The sequence below is a fragment of the Molothrus ater genome, unplaced genomic scaffold, assembly GCF_012460135.2.
Source record: "Molothrus ater isolate BHLD 08-10-18 breed brown headed cowbird unplaced genomic scaffold, BPBGC_Mater_1.1 matUn_MA677, whole genome shotgun sequence".
Lineage (NCBI taxonomy): Eukaryota > Metazoa > Chordata > Aves > Passeriformes > Icteridae > Molothrus > Molothrus ater.
The window spans coordinates 16,319-21,658 of NW_023416835.1; the positions used below are offsets into that span (position 1 = coordinate 16,319).

A 5,340-nucleotide genomic window follows, 5' to 3' on the forward strand; every position below is an offset into this window, starting at 1 on the left:
TAAGACACAAAAGACAAGTGACATGATACACACCGGGACTCCTCTGCCCTGCGCACCTCAGCACTGTGATCCAAAGTCAGGCTTTGCTTTTATGGGGCCTAAGGGGCCGCTTCATGGACGCCCCCATCTCCAAAGAAGACTCAAAAATCCCTCCCGGTGGGTCCCTACCCTGCGCCCCGCTTTCATCCCCTCTGTGGGTTGTACCCCTCTACTTATCTCTCAGACATCTGGGGATGCAGGTCTGTGTCAGGTGCAACAGAAGGCTGCCTCGACATCTGGGAAGTTCCTGCTGGCACTGTTGTTCAACAACTTCCTGTTGTTTCTTAGTCAGCTACATGAAAGAAATGCAAATATTAATGCATGATCAATGCAGCACACTGGCCAAGACCCAACAATTCTGCCACTCACCGTTCTCCTAAGAATGCCCGGCTCCTGGGGCCGCACCCTTTGGCCGCGCTCCGAGGCTGATGCCGTTGTCACGGGGTAAGCCTGGGGTAAAAGGAGACGAGGTAATGTGGCATTGCTCAAACCTGAGCAAACCCTAGCTCCGCCTCCCTACTTCCCCAACTCACCGCGACTCCTCATCCAGTGCCCAAGGCTACCCTGGTGACACTTTTAAATAGAAAAGGCAGAGGCTTCATCGACGAGTCCCGTGATTCTTCCGCAGGGCTCGGGAGAGCGGCACACCTGGTGCGTAGGCCGGTGGGTGACGGGGGCTCGGCATACTCCGAGTTGATTGCCTAAAGCACAGAAACAGGAATGGATACTTAGAGTTGCACTGGAAAGTGAGACTGGAGCATTAACAACAAGGTGAGCTACTCAATACTCACCTTGCCCACCTCATCTTGACTGCTGATATCCAGCTTTACCTCCTAAAAAGAAAAAGAACAGAGCTGTAACAGAGTCACACTTTACACTCCCCCTGCAGAGACAAACGGTGACTGACCTGCTCGGGGGAACCTCCTCACTCGGGATGGGTGGATGGATTTTGCCCTGGATTTTATCCTTCTGCATCTGAAAGAAAGTGAGGACAAAAGTCAAAGGGCTGCAGAATGACTTCACAGCTCCAAACATCTTCTGTCTATCTAGGAATATCATCTAGAGTCTGGCAACGCCCCACAAACTGCAAGTCCCTGGGACTTGTCCTCTGGCAGCAGGCTATGCGGCAGGGCAGGGCAGAGCGGCTCCGGCACAAATATGTGTGGACACCCGTGACACGGAACGTGACAAACAGGGGGACGATAAACACAACACGCTTGTGGTGAGGGTCTCGAGGGGAAAAGGCAAAAGGGACCCCAAAGACACGCTAGGTAACACGGTACGCCGGACAACACGACGGGGACCGGAACTGTTCTGCGCTGCCCGCCTGAAAGCTGCCATCAAAAGTAGAACCTCTCCCTTTAGCTGTCCTAAGAGGCCCCTTGGAGGAGATTGCTTTTCCCTCTGCTTATTTTTAAATCTGTCCCAGGAACTCCCAACCCGCTGCTCTCCCATTGTCCCGTCTCCAGGCCGTGGCCCTGACTTATCTTTTGGATGATCGGTGATGAGGATCCACGTTGCACCTGAAATGAGCCTGCCTCGGAGGGCCCCGTGATCGCCTGTTAGCCTCTCGGTCAGCTACAATAAAGAAAAACAAAACCAAAGTATGAGTACAGAGTTATGTGGGCCAAATCCCAGTGAGTCAGCTACTTGCCCTCTCCTGAGTGTGCCTGGCTCCTTCAGGCTCCAGCTTCATCCTGATTCCAAGGCTGTGGCCATTATTTTCAGTGGCACCTGGGTTAGAGAAAGGCAAAGTTAAATGGCATTCCTGTGAGTGCAGTGAATGACCTTGTGTGCTGCAAGACGTGTGAATGCCTCCACCATGCTTCTGAAAAGCCTTGGGGTGGGGGGGCCTCAAATAAACACCCTTCCTCACCCTGCTGCCTTCAAAATCACCCCCCCAACAATAACTCCTAACCGGATACCTGCTCACCCTCCCTCTCCTAGTCACAATCCTCAACTCACCTGAAGCCTCAATCTCAAACATCATCTTGGACACTGGGCAGATCCCTCTTGTGACATGATGAATCTGCTGAAAAAAGCATTGTAGCTGACACAACATGGAGTCTCTGGAAGCTGCGCTCCTCCTAAAAAAATACAAAACAATATAAGAACAAAACCAGAAATTACAAATGCACTTTACCACCCCTAAACACAAAACCCAAAATTGTGAGCCTAAATACGCCCTGTATTCTATGCTGTTTTCTTCACAGTATCATCAAAGCCTCTGTTGCTTTAGATACCCAGAAACACCTGCTGAAAACAAGCTGTGATAAGCTGAAAGAGCTTCTTCATTGAAATGAGAGGAGAGCTCTTATCCCAGCACATCCCAGAGGGGGAATGAAGGCCCTGAGCAAAGGCTGGGGTTAATATACCCCTGATGGTGCCCGCCTCTTGTTCCGGTGGCACCCGGGAAAAGGGAGGGGGCGAATCCCACCAGGTATAAAAGCCCTCAGAGCAGCTGCTGCTGTTTGGCTCCTCTGACTCGAGTTCAAGGGGAGTAAAGGGCTTGTTATAGAAGAAAACTCTTCTGAAAAATAACAGCACTTTCTTTTTTTGCAACAACTACTTGGAGTTAATGGGCAGAAGACTGGTAAGAAATAAAAGTTTCTGTTTAGGCAGCATATCTAGATAAATTGGGTGATTTGCTGTTAACTTACATAATTATTCCTTAGTGGCTACTAAGTAGTACTTCACGTGTGACTATGCTGGGTGGAAAAGAATGCTTATGATAGGAATAGTCTAAGTCTCCTTGGGACCTCTAATTAGGTCTATCAACATTATAAGTAAAAATAAGATAAATAAAAGCTTCCCAGGCAGTGTAAGGGTTAAGTGCATGCCAGGTGCCAGGCTCACCCTGCTCTGAGATACTTGGTCCTATGGCACAGAAAGAAGGGCCGTGAAATGCAGTTTTAAACCCTTAAAATGCTGAAAAAGGCAGAGCTTCCTTCCAGTGAACCCCTTAAACAGAGGCAATGGGGCAGTTACCTCTACTGAAACGAATACAATAGCAAATAAATAGTTTCTGCCCTTTAATTTATTCTCCTTAATACTGGGAAAAGAGGGATTTTCCTCACTTTATATCTCTCCAGTGATGAAAAAAAGAGGGATTTTTCCCTCAGTTCAAACTCTTACGGAGAGATAGCTGGGCTTCTCCCTCAATTTAGGCCTCAGGACAACAAAAAGGGGGTGGCTGCCCTTAATTCAAATCCATAAGAAACATTTCCAAGATTTTCCCCTTCTACTTAAACTGGAAAATAATAGAAAATGAGGACTCCCTGTCAATTAACACCCCGAACAGCATAGAAAAGGCAGGGATTCTTTCAACTGAGACCACTAAAATTGCAGGGGAAGCAGACTTCCTCCCAGTTTGAACACAAAAAATAAAGGAAAAGGATGCTTTTTCCCTTTTTTCTAAACCCTTTTTCTCCTAATAACCCCTCTCCTTTCTGGGAGTGCTGTGGAGGGTCTGGGGGCCCTGGGGAGGGACTGGCACAGTAAAAGGGGAAAGTTGAAAGCCCTCTCCTGGAACCCCACGTGCTGCCTGGCGCGCTCAGATGCTGCCCCATGGCAAAACGGCTCTTCCCTTGGCGTTTTCTCAAAGTGTTGCTCCGTGCCCGGGTGGGTCCGGCTGCTCCCTAGTCCGTGCTGGATGCTCCGACCGTAGTTCCTGGAGGGACCCTTGGGATGCCCCTGTTAGCCCCTCTGGACTAGCGGCTCCCTGTGCGGCTGTGCCTGGGTAACCCTCTGAAAGCAGCTGGTCACACGGGGGGCTGCTAGACCTTGGAGTGGGGCTTGAGGTGAAGAAAGGTCCTGTGAGGAGTTCCTTCCCCTGCACAGCCCTTCGTCTGCCCCTTAAACCATGGACTGCCAGACTTTCCTTTCCAAGGAAATTAACCATCTTTCCTCTCTGTGTGCCCGTGGCCAAAACTGCGATTCGGCCTCCAAAACCGCAGGGAACGATTTCTCACGGACCGCGGCTGCCGACGCCGAGAACTCTTGCCGCCCTTGGAGTGCCGCGTGCCTCCCGCGAACGGACGTCGACGCGCAGCGGGGGTGAGTTTGGCTTTACGGGGAAGAGGGCTGGCGCAGGATTTCTCCGGGAGCAAAGCTGCCCCCGCCGAGAACTCGGGCAGCCCTGGCACTGCCGAGCGCCTCCTGCGAACTGGCGTCGGGAGACGCGGGGGGTGAGTTTTTCTGTGCGGAAGTTCTCCCAGACCATAGCTGACAGCATCTAACCCTAACCACAACAACTTAGCTGGGTCTAAAACTTACAACCTTCGGACTGGCAGCGTGGGACCCGACCCGCTGTGCCGCCGCTGGCCCCTTGCTCGAGCATTCCCCTGCAGTCCTAAAACTCTGCCTTTTCAAAGGGTGTTTAATGTGACCCTGACCATAATCTTCCAAATATGCTAAAGACTCATAAAATGGCTTTGAAAAAGCCCCAACAATACCCTAAGAAGTCCCAGAAAAGTCCCTTCCAAAATCTCCTAAATACCTTTAAAAGTCCTGGAATAAAAGCCTCACAAAGACATGCTCAGTCTCCGAACTCTACCTCTTGCTGTCTAGCCCACAGATGTCATCCCTACCTTACTGCAGTGGGTCTGTTGTCCTCTGAGGGTTCTGTCATTGTGCTGCTGTGTGAGGGTTGCTGTCTGGTCACGCTGTTAGGGTTGCTGTGTTGTGCTGCTGTTGGGGGAAAAGGCTGTTTTTAGGGGGGCTGCTTAGGCTGAGGTTAGGGCTGCGGTGAGGGGTGGTACAGCTGTACCCTGTACCCCTGATCTCCACTGGACTGTCCAGCCCTCAAGCCCTCTCCCTTTACCCCTCAACCGGTCCCTCTGCCCCCCAGTCCTCAGCTCCTGTGTGTCACCCTTGACCCCTCTCCTTTGCCCCTCAGCCCCCAGCTTCTCTGTGTCACCCTACAGCTGCCCCTGCCACCCTCAGCATCTCTGTGTGTCACCCGCTGTCCCCTCTCCCTGTTCCTCCCTCAGCTCCCAGCCTCTGTCACCCTCAAGCCCCCACAGTGCCCCTCAAGCTGCCCCTCAGCCTCCATGTGTTGTGCCATGAAAAACCCTAAAAAAACCTAAAAATTCCCTGAAAAACTCCTAATCTTCAAAATTTCCTAAAAACCCCATGAAAACCTAAAAACAGCCTCAGAATGCTGTTAGAATACACTGGAAATACCCTAATTTTAAAAAACCCCTAAAAATCCCCAAAGAACCTTTAAAAATCCGTAAATATACCCTAAATAGTCCAAAAAGAGCTCTAAAAGTACCCCAAAAATCCTTAAAATGCCCTGAT

General features: G+C 50.7%; 1 long non-coding RNA gene across 1 annotated transcript; it reads right to left on the minus strand.

Moving 5' to 3' along the window:
* Window positions 1-698: 698 nt before the first annotated feature.
* LOC129047142 (uncharacterized) lies at window positions 699-1,012 on the minus strand. The gene is made up of 3 exons (XR_008509136.1): window positions 947-1,012; window positions 831-872; window positions 699-740 (listed from the first exon to the last, which is right to left on the minus strand). It is a non-coding gene; the product is annotated as an uncharacterized LOC129047142 (long non-coding RNA).
* Between the last annotated feature and the right edge of the window lie 4,328 nt (window positions 1,013-5,340).